At 41.4% G+C, this 21736-nt stretch overlaps 1 protein-coding gene across 1 annotated transcript in view; it reads left to right on the forward strand.

The window, feature by feature from the left end:
* megf11 (multiple EGF-like-domains 11) overlaps window positions 1-21736 on the forward strand; it is a 112532-nt gene that overhangs the window by 2973 nt on the left and 87823 nt on the right. The gene's annotated exons all lie outside the window — the stretch shown is intronic.

Below are 21736 nucleotides of genomic sequence, written 5' to 3' on the forward strand. Positions count from 1 at the left end.
TCTAGTAAACCTTTTCAGCTGGAAATCCTGATGTTTGGCTCAATCAATACATTTAATTAGTGCTGATTAATGAAGGAGTGTGGCTGCGGAAAGCTGACAGTTACTTCTGTTCCCAAGGACATTGGCTAGCAGGGAGCAATTGGATTCCACTGTATGAATTTGCAAGACTTGGTTTTCTTACTTATAATTGATTATTTTTTTGTTTTATTAAATAGCGTTAAGTATGCACAAAGAAGATTAAAAGGAGTATAACAACATTTGTGATTTTAGTTTGTAAGCTATATTTTTTTTATATACTTTATATTTTTATTTTATGTGAACACCACGGTGTAGTCATACAGATACAAAAACCAACACATAGGACAACATAAAGACAAATAAAACCAGAAACAATGACATAGCGGAAAGAAAAGATGCGATAAAAACAAAAAAAAGGCATAGCAGAAATATGTCACAGGTTACCTATCAATATACACAAAAAACTAAAGGAAAACAAAAACACGGTAGGCATTATGCATGTTTGTAAGCTATATATACACAGCATTAACACAATCAAATCATTAGATCAACTTAGTAGACAATTCATTATTCATTCAGTTAATTAAATTAGCACATCATAAGACTATGATTAGGCACAGACACAGTCATCAATTTGCTATATGTGAATTGTTCTAATGTATCTCCACTCACGCTGTTTGCAGGGCATACATTAAAACCAGATTCACTATACATACAGTATACTGTAGTGTACCCTGTATAGGCAAAATTCACTTAAGTGCACACATTATTCAGTTCACGATTGTCCAAAATGGTGTCTGACTGTGCCCATCAGTTTTATTGCTATTTGCTACGGAAAAAACAAACAAAAAAATTAAAATAAAATAAAGACTTGTCCCTCAGAACCCTTGAAAAGAAATGGCTCCAATGACCTTTATTCTGCAAATGAAGCTGTTTTTGTTTGAACTGACTGAAGACTGATAGATGTTATTATTCAGCAAAAGTGCATTGAACACTGACAAAATACCCTGGAGCCACAGAAAATGCATTAGCAGAAGTTAATGAAAAATATGGACATTGGTTCTATACTTTCCCTGGCAAATTCTCTCTACACTTTCAAAAGCCATGGTCATAAAAAAATCACACCCGTGTGAAGTGAGGGGCACTAATATTAAAGTCTAACTCGTGTTCATTAGGTGATGTAATGGTGATGTAAAACAAACAGTGACAACACAAACATTAAATGCCATTAAAGAGACAATATGATGTAATCAGGGACAATATGACGTACATTTGCCTTCCAATGGCGTTTTTAAAACAAACATTGAACTAAAAACAAACATTAAACCTGTATATAGGAGGGGCTAGCTCCCCTCAAAAATCACACACGTGTGGCGTGTGAAGTGAGAGGCGCTAATATATTAAAGTCTAACTCATGTTGATTAGGTGATGTAATGGTGATTTAAAACAAACAGTGCCAAAACAAACATTAAATTCTCTTTATTGTTAATCTCATTTTATTTTTTTGTTAGGGACAAGATGATGTAAATTTTCCCTTCATTTTCAATGGCGTTTTTAAAACAAACATTGAACTAAAAACAAACATTAAACCTGTATATTAAAAAAAAACACCTTTTATGGAAAAACAAAAAAGCCTGGCCTGGTCTATATGTAGTGCCTCGATCAATTAGCCCAATTCTTTATAGGCTACTATGGCCTAGCATAGCCTATGTTGATTTCCAATAATGGCAGAAAAGGCATAGCATCAGCAGTCACTATTGTTTACTACAAATGTGCAATATATCCATTCATTCAGGCATAATGTTGGATAGAACTGAACATTTTTATACACAATGTATTATGTTCGGTGCACTGTCTCTGAAATCTATGGCAGCATTGATCTTTGCATTAATTTGTATGTCAATGTGGGTTGATCATGCATTTTGTAATACAGTGGTGCTTAGCCTACTTAATCTAACACCATACCATAGAAATCTATTTTAAAACAGCATAGAGCACAATAATAAAACTAAAGGCATAGCAGAAATTTGCAATTTAGATTGAGATTCAATTTGAAGTTAGCCATCCCAAAGGTCTGATCACGTCCCACATCGTATTATGCTTGCATGCATTTAATTAATAATTTGACAATGCACACTGCATTGATGTCGGTCAGCCGGCACTCTGCAGAGGAATAGATCGGCTGAGCCTGATATCCAGCCGCAGCCTCCTAGGCGAGGAGAAGAAACGATGAGCTAAGGCCGATTTCAGATAGAAGAACTCCAGAGAGGAGCTCAGCTAATCCCCCTCCCTCAGGTGTGATGGGCTCTGGACCTATACTCTATGCTCTGGACGCTCCCCAGCCCAGGAGAACAGACCACGGCTCACCACTGCTGCTTGGCTGCATTCTGATTAATGCACTCATCAGTTCTTTTCCTGTTTGTCTTAATGACAAGCACCATCCTCCTGGGAGTCGGGTGACTTTTTGCAAATACTGCTGATGCATCTGCTTACACCTGCCACTTTTTACACCCCACACCCTTCTGGTCAGGGGCGATTACCATAAATCCTTGGTTTCTTTAGAGATAGCTAGGCTCTCTGTCACAGCACAGAGGGACATATGACACATCGTCCACTGGAGACGTAAGAGTCCACATTCAGTTGAGGAAATGAGCATTGATGAGATCTCGATGGAGGGACGTGGAGTTATTGCAGATAGGGCTATTATTAAAGTAATCATTATGCCCTGAACAGCTAAACCAACTCTCTATCTTAGGCTCACGCTTTTATCCATTATTTGCTTCAGCTGTGCATAAGTTGACGAGTTGTGCTGGCTTTACTACTTAGCACTGCACCATGGGGTTTAAATAGGACTTAATCACTTGTCTAGACTTTATAGAAAAGATTGTTACACATTCTATGAGCAACATGATTTTCAGCTAATCTTATTCTTGTTACAGTTTACCCAACCACAGCATTCTGTTGTTAAAACAAGTTTGCTTATTCAGACAGGCACAATACATTAACACACAGACATGGGTACAGGTAGGTAGGTAGTCATAATCGCTGACTTACTTACAAGTTACAACATGAACAACAGGACAACAGAATCAACGATTGCATGTAGAACAACTAACAAGAGGGCAGAGCTTATACAGTATACTGTAACAAGATGCAGACTTGTGAACACGATGCGCAATCAACACAGGGGTAACACGACATAGACGAGGGGACGGATCCAGAGGGGAGAGCAGAGGCACAGGCATCAGCTTATTTCTTTGACTAATAGTAGATGTATGATACCCCTCAGTAGTACACAGGTATTAATTTAAATGTGAAGGCATCAAATGGAAAGAAGTCAGTGAAATGTCTTACATGGCATACAGTATACCTACATTACCAAGAAGTTAATTCACTTTAACGCACATTAACCCCGGCGTCCCTATTTTTTAGCATATCATAACATTTAAAAAAATATATTTTTAAGTGCGTTGCGAGCTTGTAAATTGGATATTTTCTCTGTGTGACATCGTCATATGACTAAGTAAAATAGGACTTAAGTGGTTAATGAATCGTGACCTCATAAATGTCAAAACCAGCATTGAATCCAAGCATGTTGAGTAATCTATATTGGAAAACACCTGGGTGTCCTATAGGGTACCACATAGATCGTCATGAGTCAGTATACACAGTACATGACCGACAATCTGACAAATATAGGAATGTAGGTTTGAGTTGTTTTGTCGCATTTAGTAGACTGTGTAGACTATTAGATTTATATGATCAAATTGGACAAATTACTCAATGTGCTTAACAGTCTTTTAATAGTGTGATGACTACTAGAATGTGATGCCTTGCCTCTGGCACGTTAGAGCAGCGGTTCCCAAACCTTTTTGGCCATGCACCCCCTGTTACCTCCCGACCTAGCTGATGCACCCCCCCACATGGAAATATAAATTGCATAAGCTATAGAGACATATATTTCCTATTTATCCACATATATGCACATATATGAACCTGAAAATGGCATAATACTGTAGATGCAGCATAGACTATATTCTGCATTACTTGCCATATATTGGCATAATATGTTAATATATTTAAAATAAAACCATAGCACCACCATTAGACTTTTCATGTCGCGCACCACAGTTTGGGAAGGGGAGGGTAGGATCACAATGTCATCATTGTGTGTGTGTAACTGTGTGTGTGTGTGTGTGTGTGTGTGTGTGTGTGTGTGTGTGTGCGTGTTTGCGCGCGTGCAGAAGTTTGCGCCACTAGAGAGAAAGAGATGTGCATATAGCAATGTCATGCATATCAGTGTGTCTTGTATGTTTTTGTTTCATTTTCAATGTGGTTTATTGAACACAGTTACATTGTATTCTAAATAACCTAGATAGACAGAGAAGACATACGTAGCTACTTAGATCGTGTTTGGCCCTATTGAACATTGCATGCCATGGAAGTATCTCACATAAACATAATGCCCCGTCTTATGTTTCTCCTGTCTAATAAACCCCTCATATCGCTCCTCATATCTCTTGGGATCGGTGCTGTTGGCCAAATCCTGGTCCACTGCCAACGTATAATGATGGATCTCACTTTATGGTATAAGAGCTCACTGATACCATATCACTGAGCCCCTGGCCTATAACATAAAGCCGCAATGCTTATTCAGCAACCCCGGGGTCCCTTGCTTTATGATCAATGGTCGGCAGTCAGGACACTGAATGGAGCACAGATTGAGCCACATGTGGGATTTAGATGCCAAAAAAAAAAAAAGTTTACAGGAGCATCTCATGCATAATACATCACCCTCACTGAGCTGCTGAGCATCTCCCCATCTCCATCAAAGACAGCCAGACACCCTGTCCACAATGCACAGGGCCAGCAATGCATACAGACCTACGGGGCGTTCCTTTTAAACAGTGACTGTGTCAGAGGCCGGAAGGTGTTCTGGTAAAGAGCCAGGTGACACTTAACAGATTATACAGTTCTGAGAGACGGTTGTATTAATCTTGCAGGCGTATGTCTGTGTTTGCCTAGAGAGCACAGGACACTTGATCAAAAGCTCACAGGCTTCATACAGCCCTCGAGGCCGAGGATGGAATTCAGGGCAGACCTTTCTCACAGGACCCAGATCATTAATCTCAAGTCGGGGTCATGCTCCTCCTACACTACGTACACCATGGTGTATTCATTAAACTGTGGTGTGGGTTGCATCGTCAGCTTGATAATCTTGCCGCATCCGCATTTGAGTACACCATTTTTATTCCGTATGCTGAATTTGTTTTGCATTACATGGCAGTGTTTAGAAATTATGTTGAATGCCTTATGCACGGTTTGTGAATGCCATTGCAATAAAATAAATGCAAGGTCATATTATTAACTTCAGGTGGCTTCTATTTAGCTACTATTTTAACTGAATGTTTTGAGTACATTCTTGTGGTATATTCCTAATTATGCCTTTGCCGGTGACAACAGTGCCTCGAGGCATTGTTTTCTGGTTGTCTGTCCATCGGCCCATCCAATTCTCGTGAATCAATATCTCAGGACAGCCTTGAGGCAGTTTCTTCAAATTTGGCACAATGTCCACATTGGATGAACTGATTAGTGTTGTGGGTCAAGGTCACTGTGACCTCACGTCCATCCCATTCTCATGAACGCATTTTTACATTAATTTAATAACTCCACCCAGCACGTGCTGGGTGGAGTTTGTGTAGACAATTAGACAACTTGTAGACATTTAAACAAGTATAATTTATATTCAGAAAGAACTGCTGCGGATCATTGCCTAAGACTGTTTGTGTGTTTGTTTAGCTTTTACTACAGCACAGATGATTTGCAGTGCTAATATATTTTTGAGACTTTTAAAGTCTCAAAAATATCATTCCTAGACATTGGTGGTCCATTTGACTAGAAGAGTCAAATGGTCATATCCCCAAGAGCATCATCCTGACACCTGAAGTGTAGGTATGCCCAGTGTAAAATACCAAACACTGGCAGTGTGACAGTGTCAGTGAAATTATCTAAATTATATATTGATATATTACACATATTGCAATTGATTCGCTGGGGAGATTGTGATCACATTTCATCATAGTGGTTGAATACTGAATTGGTGACACAATCCAGACTGTCCACTAATATTGAAACTGTGGTGAATGTATCGCTTTTCTGTGCTGGCAGATCTTCTTGTTTGAAGATGTGTGTGAAGCATCCAATGTTTTAGAATTTGTTGCTTCTTTGCAGCAACATCCATATTTGAAACATTGTCTACTGACATCATTGCTATAACTTTATGTTCTATCTCAATCAGCTAAGCATGTGAACACATACAAGGAATTAGACTCTGGTCTTTGTTTCTCTCTCACTACTGCAGAACACGATAATCAAAGCTTAAAAGGATAGTTCAGAAATGTTTAACTTAAGCTGTATGATGAAATACTTTAATATAGTGGTTGCAACTGTATAAATTGATTGCCCAAGTCCCGCGGTGGGAGTTCTGCTCTGGTTTTGGTGAAATATTAAGTAGTTCCGGTCATTTTGTGGAGGGCACAGGGGGCCATGCATTAAAAGTAAATTAATTCACAAAAGCATTTGTACTCATTTGTATTGTTGACCTATTTCTACCATATAGTGAAACTTTCGTTCATTTTTGACCCCTCTATCACACAGAACTATGTTTTTTGTGTCCATATCACTACGCCCAAAAAATTGTTCCATGTGATGGTTGAACGAAAGTTGGCTGATATTTTAGAAATGGGTAAACAATACAAACGACGCTTTGTGGATTAATTTACTTTTAATGCGTGGCCCCATGAGTGCTCCCCACAAAATGACTGGAAATACTCATGTGGTTTTGTTATTCTTTTTTTATAAAAATGTTAACTTCTTGTTGATTTTACTATTTGAAGATCTGGATCCGGATCCCTGGTAACACTCCGGGTTTTCTTCCTAATGAAAATGGACAAATCAACAGGAAGTTAACATTTTTATAAAAAAATAAAATGACATGAGTTTTGGTGATGCTCTATATTGTCTGAATCAACTTTGTTTGTGTTTGTTTACGTACTAAAAGAGTGACTTTGAGAGCTGTTTCAGCGTACAATGTAAGTCAATGAGGAGCATATTTTGAATTATCAATTTCTAATCACTGGAGCAATTATTTTTTATTTCTTGTCCACATTTGGAGTTACATCATGGCAAGGTAAATACACAACCCCCACATCTACAAAAGTGGTCTTACCCTTTAACAAACTCAAGTCAGATCCAATAGAGTTTGCTATTGATTTGGAACCCTAGGGTACTGTTATGAGTTCACCCCCTTCACTTGGCCTCCCTGGATGACAATCAGTATAGTGGGGCTCCTTATAGTCCACCACAAGCTCACTTGCTCACATTGATTGCTTGAGGTGATTGTTGTTGCACCAAGTGATGAAGCTCTCTATAGGTGCTGCCAGACTTACTAAAGAGCCACGCACGTTCTCGGCTGAGCGCAGCTTCTTTTTCCGGGTTTTTAGACAGCTGGTGGATGGAAAAGAAGCTCCACTTCCGTGGACGACTTGCGCGACGGCCAGATTCCCGGAAACGCTCTCCTCCGCGTCAGTCGTCCGCGGAAGTGGAGCTAAATTTCCATGCTGATATGCAACTTATTTAATATTTGAGTCATTATAATACTGATGCTAGATAAACCCAGGCTTGTTTCCATTCCATGTCAGTTTGGAAAATCAACAATGGTGGACATTGTAAACAAAGTGGAAATGCTAATTTGGAACTGAAGACTGAAGAGAGGGAGGAATTATACAAAGTAGGGTGACATTGAGAGAAATTTCCATAAAAGCCCCAATATGATGAGAAATCCTGATTGTTCAAAATTGCATATTTGTGGGGATAGAAAATACACAGGGGAGCTGAAAAAACACACAAAAAAGTTAAATCTATATTATGATCATCATCATTGCTATATAATATTTGTTCAGGGTCTCCCTGTGATGAAAGAAAAAATGGAGCTGACAAAATTGTAATTTATTATCTTTTTGTAATTCTCTGATTTGCTGAATTCTCTTTTATTAAAGAGCTGGGGATTAGTACTATTACTGAACAAACATGCGCTCTAGTCTATAGCATAATTACTATCACAACATACAGCTTTAACTATTTCAAAATTTCCCAAACTAATTTTGTTTTTATACCAAAAAGCAACTGTTAGTCTTTCAAAGTCTGTGCTACATTATATGAGTCTGGCGGAGGCATACAACAGCAATGTGGTATTTCTTGTTTGCCATGCAATTTTATGGAATTACTGTGAAAGTGTCTAATTGCAGTGACTACTCAGTGAAATTTAGTTTGAGAAAGAAGACAAGTCTTTGGTATAGGCTTAATTATCAGGTTTTTTTATGATCTGGCAATGGCAGTCTAGTTGGTGTGAGTGATTCCAGTAATGCCTCATTACTATTGTTTGCTGTTTGGTGTGCACTGTGTACTGTACAGTAGATATAGATGGTGTGCTTGCATGTGTGTGACTGCTGCATATGATGTATGTGATGCCGCGGCCCCTGCTTAATGTATCTGTAGCACATCATGGTCATACCAGAAATAAAAATATAATTAGTTATTTTCATTGTTTTGAACAAGATAGTAGGTATTGTTTGTTCCAAGAGAAAGTGATATGGCCTAATGTCAGCTGAGTAATTTCTTTTGAAAACAAAACTCCTGCGGTCTCCGAGGATTGCTGCATGAGTATTACAATAACCACTTAATTATTCACTTGTGATAATCTGTTTATGTTCTCTTCACATTCTGTGAATGAAGCCTCATTTTGTATCTTCATCATTAATCACAATGTTTTTGTTCACTGAGATTTGGCCTTCTAGATGGAAATGTGGCTTTTTACTGTGTTTCCTTAATGTTATAGACTTTAGATGTTAGGCCCTTGGACTTTTGGAATTTAGCTGAGTGGCCCCTGAGCTATCTCTTGTTTGTTTGTGGCTTTCGCCTTTATTTTATATTTTTTATAGAGGGATAGACAGTAGGCTGAGGGGGTGACATGCAGTGAGGGCCGTCGGGATCGGGAGTCGAACCCGCGGCACACTGCCAGGCTGGGCTGCCAGCCAGGGTGCCTGGACCGCTGAGCCACGGCCCAGGCCCCCCTGAGCCATCTTAAGTTGAGTAGCAGTGATGTATATCTACATGCACAGGTTCATAATGCTTGTGCTTTTTGTTTATTGCGTTTGTGTGCTGAATTATATGCTACTACCCGTACCCACACTGAATTATGGGAGCATCTGTTCTTATATTTGTGTGCTTTTCTTTGCATATATGTTATGGCAAGACATACAAGAGAGAAGAAGTTTTACTTGGGGAAACAGAAGAATCCCAGTTCAATCCCGGGCTCAACCCAGAGTTAGTGTGAAAGGCATGGGTATCTACATACATGGGTAGAGGGATTTTGGGGCAATACCGTTTTCAAGTGGAGTTAATGAGTTTACCTGTTATTTGGTTATATTTATAGGTGGGGGGATGGTGGGATGAAGTAGACCTTTAGTTTTAAGCAGTTACAAATTAAGAGTGTGCACCCTAGCTGTGCTCAAGCAAGGTCACAGAGAGACAGAAAGATTTCAAGGGGTGCCCTGACCAACGGACTGATATGATCGAATCTAAGGATTTTTTTGGGATTCCTGCAGGTTCCGTGGGATTCCCACGGGATGGGATTAAAATGGTATTAATCCCGGGATTGATGACATCAATGAGCCTCATTATATTACCACAGATTAACTGTTCCTGGTGCCATATCTTTTGAATTAAAACTGCATGAAACACAGTAATCTAAAAAGAACACAAAATCCATTGTCTTTCCTAATGACTAACTTAATTAATAAAAACGGGAGTGGAGGTGGGAGTGGGAGTAATTTTGAGTGGGAGCGGGGTGGGATGGACGGGAGGTGATTTTAATGTTTTACTCTGGTCCGCGTGATTGGGACGGGATGGATTTGTTTCTGTGGGAGTGGGATGGGACGGGAGTGAAAATCCACTCAATCACCATTCTGATATCGTGATTGTCCTGAGGTGGTGGGGGTGCTGATATTTAATATTTGAGTCATTATAATACTGATGCTAGATAAAACCAGGCTTGTTTCCATTCCATGTCAGTTTGGAAAATCAACAATGGTGGACATTGTAAACAAAGTGGAAATGCTAATTTGGAACTGAAGACTGAAGAGAGGGAGGAATTATACAAAGTGGAGTGACATTGATGACATCACAAATACGACCAAATCAGTTGAGCTGTTCCTGAGAGCAATTTCCATAAAAGCCCCAATATGATGATAAATCAGGATTGTTCAAAATTGCAAATATATAGAAAATACACAGGGGAGCTAAAAAAAACACACAAAAAAAGTTGAATCTATATTATGATCATCATCATTGCTATAGAATGTTTGTTCAGGGTCTCCCTGTGATGAAAGAAAAAATGGAGCTGACAAAATTGTAATTGGGACATACAATACGTTATCTTTTTGTAATTTTCTGATTTGCTGAATTCTCTTTTATTAAAGAGCTGGGGATTAGTACAATTACTGAACAAACACTCTAGTCTATAGAATAATTACTATCACAACATACAGCTTTAACTATTTCCAAATTTCCAAAACAAATTTTGTTTTTATCCCAAAAATATAACTTACAGCACCTCTTTAGTAACTGTTAGTCTTTCAAAGTCTGTACATTATATGAGTCTGGACAGACTATAGGATATAAACTGGATGGCGGAGGCATACAACAGCAATGTGGTATTTCTTGTTTGCCATGCAATTTTATGGAATTACTGTGAAAGTTAATAGTTATACTAATTTCAGTGACTACTCATTGAAATTTATTTTCAGAAAGTCTTTGGCTTAATTATCAGTTTTTTTATGATCTGGCAATGGCAGTCTAGTTGGTGTGCACTGTGTACTGTACAGTAGATGTATAGATGGTGTGCTTGCATGTGTGTGACTGCTGCATATGATGTATGTGATGCGGCCCCTGCTTAATGTATCTGTAGCACATCATGGTCATACCAGCAATAAAAATATAATTCGTTATTTTCATTGTTAGTAGGTATTGGCTGGTATAAATGGGCAAGGGGCCCGGGGGGCTGAGCCCCCCCTATCCTATTGAGAAATTATTATTAAAATGTTTTAGAATAGATACTTTTATATTCTGGTATAATCTAAAGCAGCAACAGCATCACATAGTTACAAGAAAAACACAAAATACGTTAAATTGGGCTGATTTTTTTTTTACAGCCCAAAAGGCTTCCATTGGCTTTCATTGCGTTGAATGATTGACAGCTGCCAAGATACGCCTGCTTGGTTTACTTGCCATTGGGGCTAAAATCTTCGTAAAATCGTGTGTGGTTGTTTATGATGTGAAAGACTGGCGGGTGGAAGTATTTTAAATGAAATAAGTTTATTATTTACTTTATAATCCGTTTTGTCCCGTGTCCATGGAGAGGAAAATTAAGTTAAGAGACTGGGAGCATATAGTCCATTTTGGATCTACGTAACAAAAGGAAAGGAGACAAAATACGTTTGTTTTGTGAGTTTGAAATTCTTGCTTGGGGCAGACAGCTGACCGCACACCGGACCCACAGAAAGGTATTGTGGTCTGCTTCATTAATCTCACAAACATAATCGCTGGTTTAATCACATTGAAATTGGCTCGAGCTCTCATTGAGTTGGGAAGAGAGAGAAAGAGAGGCTGTGTTAGTGTTGTTTCGGTGCCGCGTGTGTGCGCGCGTGCGTGCATGTGTGTGTGCCTTGCAAGTTGCTTGCATCTTTATTCCATTTTGGTCGGTGCCGTTTGCGCCAGTTGCGCGCGCACGCGTGTGTGTGTGTGTGTGTGCATTCATGCGTACTGTCATTATTAATGACATTAATAACAGCTATCTGTACATAGGCCTGTAGTAGTGTCATTGCTGTACTTTGATATCTGGAATATGATGCTATTGCTGCAGGTTGAACTAGTAGCATATAGTATAATGGATGTCTTATAAAATCACTGGTTGTTCCAAGAGAAAGTGATATGGCCTAATGTCAGCTGAGTATTTTCTTTTGAAAACAAAACTCCTGCGGTCTCCGAGGATTGCTGCATGAGTATTACAATAACCACTTAATTATTCACTTGTGATAATCTGTTTATGTTCTCTTCACATTCTGTGAATGAAGCCTCATTTTGTATCTTCATCATTAATCAAAATGTTTTTGTTCACTGAGATTTGGCCTTATAGATGGAAATGTGGCTTTTTACTGTGATGTTAGGCCCTTGGACTTTTGGAATTTTGCTGAGTGGCCCCTGAGTTATCTCTTTTTTCCCCTTTTTTATGTTTGTTTGTGGCTTTCGCCTTTATTTTATATTTTTGAGTGGTGCAACCACTCCTACAACCAGCAATGTCCGTGTACCTGTTTGTGTACCTGTTTGTGTACCTGTTTGTGTACCTGAATGAGCACGAGTATGTGACTTATTAATAGCAGTAGGGGGCGCCAGAAACAGAGAGGGGTAGTGTGTGTCTCTAATGAGAGAGAGAGAGAGTGTGATTTTTTTTTATAGAGGGATAGTCAGTAGGCTGACAGGAAATGAGGGGGTGACATGCAGTGAGGGCCGTCGGGATTGTTAGGATTGCAATACTTAACAATTTCAAATCATATTAAAGAGTGTTTTTTTTGGTCCCGGGCCCCCGGACTGCAGCCCACCCTAGCCCAATGGTAAGACCGCCTCTGGGTGGGGTACAAATCACCCGTGCCGCGGGTTACAAATCACCCGTGCTGCGGGTTACAAATCACCCGTGCTGCGGGTTACAAATCACCCGTGCTGCGGGTTACAAATCACCCGTGCTGCGGGTTACAAATCACCCGTGCTGCGGGTTACAAGCACTCTGAACTAGCATCAGAGCATGACCTCCCTGCAACTGATTAGTCATTAAGCAACATGAGACTACAGGCAGTGGTGATCTTGAGTTTACATGCTACCAAGAAAAATTATGAAGTCTCAACTACTGTAATATCAGCTGTCTAAGGGCCGATTCATACTCCTATTTTACCGCTGTTTCGGCGCTGTAGTGCCGAAATGATTTCGGCTCGTCAGAAATTTTCAGTAGCCCTGAAGAGCCGACTTTAGGACGGTACCCGCCCCCTCGAACCTCAAATGACATCAAATTGTAGGCTCTACAGCGCCGAACCGACTTTTATTCGGCTCTAAAATAGGAGTATGAATCGGCCCTAAAAGCAAGTATAGGCCTACTGCAAACACTCTCACATCACACACACTCACATCGGGGTGGTGGAGGCTGGGTAGAGTGGCTGGATGGAAACCGCAACGTTGCCAGTTCGAACCCAGAGTTACTGAACCCCTAATTGCTCCTGATGTGCAGGTTGGTGCCTTGCATGGTTTCCTCCCACATCGGTGTGTGAATGTAATGCGCCTTGGGTAAAGGCGCTATATAAATGCACCATTTACACACACACACACACACACACACACACACACACACACACACATATAAATGAGATTCTTCTCTTACCCTCTTCCACCATCTGTTTCACACGCCGCTTACCCTGCGACATTTCGGACGAGTTACTCACTGCTTGGCTTCTCACATCTTGGACACTGACACAAAATAAATGAAGACACAAGGTTCAGAGTAGAGTTGGGAGGGCGGTGGCTGAGGTGTGAAACCATCGGGGTGTAAAATTGCCCTGGCAGCAGTGCTGTGTTGTTTCAGCATTTGCTGGCGAGATGCTCGCCTTGCTTCCCCCACGTTCATCTTCCCTACCTCTATCCCACCTTTCTCTATTTTTACCCCCCCGCTTTTTTTCCCTTTCTCTTCTCTCTGCACAACCAGACTTCTTGCTGACTTTGGCCCTGTCCCCAGAAGCGAAAAACTTCACAATAAACAGCAATAAACATGTTTGGCTGCTTTGTATGCATAGCTATGTGGACACGCTCCCTTGACCAGAACAGCAGAGAAAATAGAATAGTCTCATCTCTCCACTCAGAGGGGATGCCAGTGGTTGAGAGCAGAAGGTTCAATAGGCTAATATGCACACCGCTAAATTGTTCTAAAGTTGTCTGTTCCTCACCAGCTCTTGTTAAACGCAGTCAGACAGAGGGTGGCTAATTGCTTGTGCAAGAGCCCTGGCTGGGAGCGAAGGTGAGACTTGCTCCTGCCGGTGCCTCATGGCGCAGGCAGCATGAGGCCACAAACCTTTTAGGGAGGATAGATGTAGCACAGAGGGCAACACAACATTCGCCATCGTCCATGGTTTTGTTATTAGTTGCCTGGGGTGATAATGAAACAAATTTCAGGCTGTGCATGGGTTATGTGACTCAAGGCACTTTGGCATTTTGTTCTATAAGTGGTGGTGTTTCAGTCACTAATTAGTTTTATTTGTGAGAAAGTGGACTTTAAGCTGGTAACCCGTTGGCATGTTTATGATTCCAGCTCTTGTGCCCTTTTCACACACAGTCCAATTAATTAATAAAACATGCCACTATATACATTTGACAGCAGATAATTATAAGGAGGAAAAAAAGAGGACAAAGAGGGTATATGCAACGTTGTTTTTGTATGATGACCATGTTTGCTTCCATTAGAAGTCCTCCATTTTCTGCTCTGTTTTGGATTATGAATGAACCAAGTGATTATGCTGCTTGGTTGGTGGCTGGCGCTCTTCCTCTCTGGCACCTACGATTGTAGATTCTCAACGCCAGGCTAGATGAGTTCCAGTGATGAGACTGATGACCGTTAAGAGCAACTGCCTGTGGTTGAAAGCCTCTGCCAGACTCTCGTCTCAGAGTACACAGCAGGAGAGTGGTTGGCGGCGGCAGCGCTGCCAAGTAAAAATCAGCAGCAAGAAAGAGAAAAATACAACTCTTTGTTCCCGGAGTGAAAAGAATGAAAGTATTAGGAGAGCCACCCTCCACTGGGCTGCGTCTGGTTGTGTCAGGCCTGCCCTGCAGTAAGGCAAGGTTATTCAGATGAAAGATGGTGTTGAGATTAGTGAGCCCTGCCCGGGCCCGTGGACGCGTCCAGCATGCCGCACTGCATGATTTATGAGAGTCGTGATATCAGCGGTCGCCGCATGAATAAACCATGCGGCCAGAATTAAGCCCCTGTTAAACGACGCACAGCATTTTTCCAGGTGTCTTCACCTCCTAGTGGAAATCACACACAATCATAGATGCCATGCTGCTGCTACGTTCCATAACACCGCTCTCTGTTGTCTCATCACAGCAGCCGCTGAACGGCCAATTTCAAGCCTTCACTGAGCCTTTTCACTGATAACAGATTTCTCACTTTAGTTTTAAGACAACGCTGTCATGCAGGAGGTTGGGAAGTTAACACTCCAGCGCACTGTAAGAACAGTGACTTGAATGAGTACAGTTCAGTCAGACAACTCAAGGAGGATGTAATATATATATTTATTGAATATAAGATAATCAATGCAATATATTTATTATGGTTTGGCGATGTATTGGATCTGCTTTTTAGGTACTCAGGTCAAGCGCATCAGTCCCGACCATAGGGACTCTGAATCCCCCGTACCTAAACAGTAGATCCAAAACGACAGGTGGTAGCTGGGGTGGAGGTGGGTGAGCACTTGTATACAGCAGCACGGGTATACAGTATAGCAGCAGCAGCAGAATTGAGCGCAGGTTGTATGACAGCAGCATGCTGATACAGCAGCAGTAAGCAAGCAAGAAGGCAGAGGAATGCAAACCTCTGGTTCAAGTAGCCGGTATGAGATGGGGTGAGTGTGTGATTGGCTGAGTGAATCATGTGGATGAGAGCCTGATGCTGCGGTGGCCCAATTAACGGCCGGCGCACTGACTGAGGTTCCCTGACTGAACTTGCTCTGCGCATGTCTACGACAGGCGCAAATGCTCATTTTTTTTGGAAGTAATAAAACATAGCCATTATTGTTTGCTCAAGATTCAAGATAAATAAAAATATGTACAGTATGTTTATGTTTAGTGTATAATGTTGATTGTATTCACACGCTTATTTCCGTCTTTTTTCCTAGAGATTTTCAAACATGAGCGAGCCTCTTGCAAAGCAAAGAAATGGACGTAGGTGGTGTTAGGACCCACCTTATGACGCTATTAATGGAATAAAGTCAGAATTATAGACGAATCCATGGAGCAGTGCCCTGTAGGCCAGGTGTAGCTAATCAGTGCTGAGGTGTAAAGCTGCACTTAATAATGGTACACCTCAGTAATGGCTGCGCCCATGGCACCCCTCCGTGGAGTCATCTATACTGGAGCTGAGTCCAAAGAGATATCTCAGGGTCGTTTCCTGTGGTCCCTAACCCAATCCCTTCTTCATAACTATAAGCACCACAACCAATGTCATGTGGGAGTAAAATGTAATTAAATTAAGCTCTCTACAAAATCTGTACCAATGTTTCTGCTACTAATGGTGCAGCAGCAGCTATGGGTTTTCGTTTTGATGTCATGCAGGTATTGAGTCTTGCGTCTGTGTTCTAGGTCAGGAGAAGTGATCCTATCCAACACAATGTCGAATCTTGTTTTATTTTTATTTATTTTCTCCTTTATTGAGTCAATCACAAATCCTTGAAACAATTACATTTTCTTTTCACATTTGTTTCTCACATTTTTCATGTCACTGTTGTTAGCTGACTTTGACCCACTTTGACAACTACATCCCTTCACCTATTTCAAAAGAGAACACAAAGAAATTAAAAAAGAGAAAAAATAAGAGGGTAGGCCCATATTAGACTAAAAACTTTCATTTCATTAATTTATCTGTAGACCAAATCTTGTTTTAGGTCGCATCTTCTGTCCAAGGGCTTTCAATATGCAGAAACAACAACATCATAGTAAGGTTTGTTTAGCCATCCCCCACGCAATCAGATTTGTAATTATTAAAAAGTGAATTGGAATAATGCATGCTGTTAGGGTTAGGGTTACTGTTAAAGATATGCATGGTTTTCACCACGACATAATGATAGTATCATAACAAGCTGATGCAGTGGTCGGGTGTAGCTCTTGCTCCAGCACATGGTAGTTTCCCCCCTGCCTCTTTTCTCTCTTTATTTACAGTCAATACTCAGATAATAAACGGATGGTTGGTGGGTTGGTGGGTTGGTGTGTGTGTGTGTGTGTGTGTGTGTGTGTGTGTGTGTGTGTGACTGTGTGTGTGTGTGTGTGTGTGTGTGTGTGTGTGTGTGTGTGTGTCTTGTTGTTGTGTTGTCGACGTGGCGTTGGTCGTGTTGTCCGAGTACTAACCCTAACCTCAGTCTTAACCGGCCAAGTAAAAGTAAAAATAAAACGAAGTTGTTCAGCGAATAGTGCAGTTTCACAATGTTTTCGCTTCTTCTTACTGAATTCAAATGTTTTCTTTGCTTGATGTTTTGTTATAAAGCACATTGACTTGCCTTATTGTTGAAATGTGCTGTGAAAACACATTTTACCTTGCCTTGCCTTACATCTTTATTGGCATGAAAGTATTCAGCAAGGATTGCTTCAATACCATCTGAGCTACAGTATCTCTAAACGGCAGTCTTGTACGTGTTTTGTCTCTCCATCAGTTGCTTTCTGGCAGCTCAACCTGTCCCACATGATCACATCAGAGGTTTTTGCAGCATGCCCCTCATCGAAGGCGAAGCCCCAGCTAGGCTAATAGTGCAGACACAGATAAAGGCAAGCTGAAGGCAAGGGAAACGGTGTCTATGATGCAGCACACCATGGCCTCTCTAATGATGCATGAAGTCCTAATGACTCACAGACAGGGACAGTATCACATTGTCACTCAGCGTGCTGCATGGTTACACCTGTAACCTTTAGATCACTCCAAATTAGACTGCTCTGGGAATCCTTCGATAGTGATTACAAACAAGATTTACCGGCCACAGGTCTTCTCATAAAAGTTGCACATTGACACCCACTGTGAATTTAGAGACTATAAAGGCTGAATCTCCAAAGACATTGTTGCAAGCAGCAAGCATCTACTGATCAGGCATTCTCTCTGGTAACTCCAGACAAGATTGCAATACCAAACTGTGTCTCTGTTGAACGATTTCCATTATGTAGATGTAAATTAACACAAGCAAGGGGAAACTTGGTGCGTTGATAAACGAGCACAGAGGAAGCCAAGATGAGCTCGAAAAAACAGTCCACAGAGAGGAGGTCAGCTTTAGATTTTTGCACAGCACAGTTATGCCTATACTGAGCATCGTTCACGGAGGCGTGCAGATGCTGGTGACCCCAGGAGACCGGGTGGTTATTTGCCCTAATAAGTCATACACATTGAAGACACGACGCCTTATTCATGCAGATGTCACTTCTGATTGACGGCGACGTCTGCGAGAGGGTTGTAGGCCATGTTTTCCTAGCCTCCATTTAGGCTTGGTTGACTGAGCAGCATGGATCCTCGTTTTACAGCAACACCCAGATTCACACTCACTCATACACTACAGTTACACACATTCACACCTGGGAGCTGCCCAGTACACCCAAATGTTATATTATTGGCCAATGGCCAATGAGTAGCTCCACTGGAGCAGTTGGGGGTTAAGTGTTTTGTTCAAGGGCACTTCAACAGTGGATATGGAGGGATGATCAGTTTTGCCACTGTTTAACCACTCAGACTTTGCGATGCACCTGACCAGTGGGATCCTTACGGCCACCATTGTGTTGCTCTAGTCTAGTCTAATCATTACGGTGTCCCGTGGGACACACGGGTGTCCACGATGGAGTCTTTTAATGTACAGCGCAGCACTTTTCACCTCAATATTTGCCAAAGCGGTGTTGCAATTTCAGGAGTTGGTGAACAGCCTCTGAGAAAGCAGCACAGTGTGTGAGAGGCTTTCATGGCCTGATGAAAGTGGCTGTAAGCCAGAGTGAGATTTAATTGGGTGTCTTTGAATATGCCATTTTATTTTAGTGTAAAGATATTTTAATTCAAAAAATGTTTGTGTGGGTGCTGAGCACAGAGTAGACCCACAGAGGAGAAGATGTTTGTGTGGGTGCTGAGCACAGAGTAGACCCACAGAGGAGAAGATGTTTGTGTGGGTGCTGAGCACAGAGTAGACCCACAGAGGAGAAGATGCTCAGGAAAGCCCCCCCAAGTGCTGAGGGTCATGCTGCTTGTTGTTGACACACTTCACAATGAGTACTGAAGAGTGGATCATTCAGATCTGCTGTATCTATCTATTAACCCATTTTGAATTTCGATTTTTCAAAAATAGCAGACCTACAAGCTCATAGCGCGCCACTCGGTGGCACGCTATGAGCTTGTAGATCTGCTATTTTTCAATAGCTAAATTCTAACATAATGTTTAAAACACCAAAAGGGGTTCCCGCCCAAAATGGGTTAATGCACCAAGTTTCTGTACGTGTGTCTGTAATCCACATAACCCGAGAACCATTTGACCCACCGACTTCAAATTTGACAGTCACACGCATTCCACACCACCACAGGGAGTGCAGTGCCCTTGAGTCGGTGGGATGCACCGGTGTCCAGAACCAGCACAAAAGTCTCTGCCCAGGCTCTGGACAGGACATCTCCACATAGACTCCATATTTGGGCATGCCTGACAAATAACTCCATAATGCATCGTTCCAAGTAGTCCAGTGTAAACGGGCACCGCTCTAGTCACTGATAAAACGGAATACAGCCTTTCCCCAATGGTCCCTCGTAAAGCTCAATTGTTCAACTGAAGAAAAATGACAGGGATTTGTTCAGGCATATCAGTGTCAAAGGGTTAATTGTCTATGACTTAAACATTGTCTGTTATTTTGGCATGTTATTTTGACACCTGGCCATTTTGTTCTACTGTATCAGTAGATGTTTGTAATTTAAAAACTTCTAATTGCATTTTTTGCTGAGTACTAGGAAAATGGTTAGAACTTTTGTGTAATAATTACAGCCCTTTACTTTGTGACCACTGCAATATTGAGTAGTTTTACTCAGCAGAAATTGCCATTGTACTCAGCAAAAATGTACTGTTGTAATAAACCTTAACCACTCAAGCCCTATCTGTACATCCTTGTCTAGTGCAGTGGTTCCCAAAGTGGGGTCTGGGGAGTTCCAGGGGGTCCCCAGCTAAATGGTAGTTGGGAAACAAATGGACCCTTATGCGTCTGTAACTCAGAGAGTGTACAAATGGAACCTAATGAACCCTAATGGGTCAATTTGGTTCCATTTGTACACTAAAATTAACTTTGATTTTACTGTCAACATGGTGACCTCAGGGATAAGTGAAGGTCTGTGCGCCCAGTCGCCCACAGGAATTTAGGGGATGGTAAACAGGAGAGGAACTGCAATGGCCAGTCTCTACCAAAGGATCCTCCCGCCCGTCTTCGTGACAGACCAGGGTCTCACCCTGTACATGATGTAATCTTCCACAAGCAGCAAAGGGAACGAAACAACAACAGTGGTCCTTGACAGGCGGATTTCAATCCATATCTGAGAAATCGTAAATCCCGTACTACAATGAAATGGGCTATGGGGCGTCTTCAACAACAACTCTGGTGAAGGGTGTGCAGCAGGCCAGAGGACAAGATTCCAGTAAGATACGGCTGAGGTTACACCAGGGGTCAAGGCCAAGAGGACCCACTGCGAGGCCCTACCACCGTCGAGGGAATTTTTGAAGACAAAGGTGCCAGGGTCCGGGGGTGAAGATAAATCTGATAGACATCTACACCGGGCACGCTGATAAAGAAGAGTCCTAATCGGTTTAGTGGTGATTGATGTCATTGGTGTGATGAGATCGTTGGTGTTGTTCGCCAACGTGTTTTTGTTTAAATCTATTGTAAAGTTGGTATGGTCAAGTTTATATGGTTACTATGAGAAGTTATTTTATACCCCAGAGGATGCCTGAAGAACGTCAGTAGACCGAAAGCTTGCTAAATAAATACATTGACTTGACTCCGCCAGATGGGGCAGCAGAGAGTACACTGGGTTCCCCCCCTCCTGCTCCCATCTGGGAACTCTCAGGCAGACTTGATGCTCCGGCCACCAAACGGCCTGGCCATTCAGCGGCAGCTAGAGGCGGGATCAAGGCAGCACTGTGTATGCCTTGATCCCACCTCTAGCTGCCAAACAAAATATTCAAGTTTTGGCTCTGAGAGGCTAAATCTCATCGAATGGTGGTCCGTGACTCAAATGCCGACTAAATAATGGAACTTGAAATGAAAAGGGTTGAAAACCCCTGCTCTACACCAAAACTCTTTGCCGAATGTTCACCGCAGAATACGGATGCTAGTGTTAAAGTGGTTAACGCGTAGTTTCTGTTGAAAAATGGCAAAACGTGTAAACACGCATCCCTCCACTACAAACTGTGAATACAATTTCGTACAATTGTAATGCTCGGAACATTACCGTCATGTCTAAATAGAGACTATTCCACTATGCCAAGTGCAGATGTTAGATCTGACCTATGTAGATAATATAATAATGACTTCTCTCTAATTACAAAATTAGACTTCTCTCTAATTACAAAACATCCTTGCACATTGAGTTATGATTTCACGCACGCACGCAGACTATTGTCACCTCATAAATACATGAAAAACGGGAAAAAATACAAAAAGACAGACAGACAATTGCTGGCCCTCAGTGACTGCTTTACATGTGAAGAATACTCAATTAATTATTTATGCAGGCAGAACAAAAAACAAGCATGTTTTTGTTGTTGTCTTTGTTTACACCTTAATTCAGAACGCACAAGTA

This window comes from Protomyctophum bolini (genome assembly GCF_963924005.1).
Source record: "Protomyctophum bolini genome assembly, chromosome: 4".
Taxonomy (NCBI): domain Eukaryota; kingdom Metazoa; phylum Chordata; class Actinopteri; order Myctophiformes; family Myctophidae; genus Protomyctophum; species Protomyctophum bolini.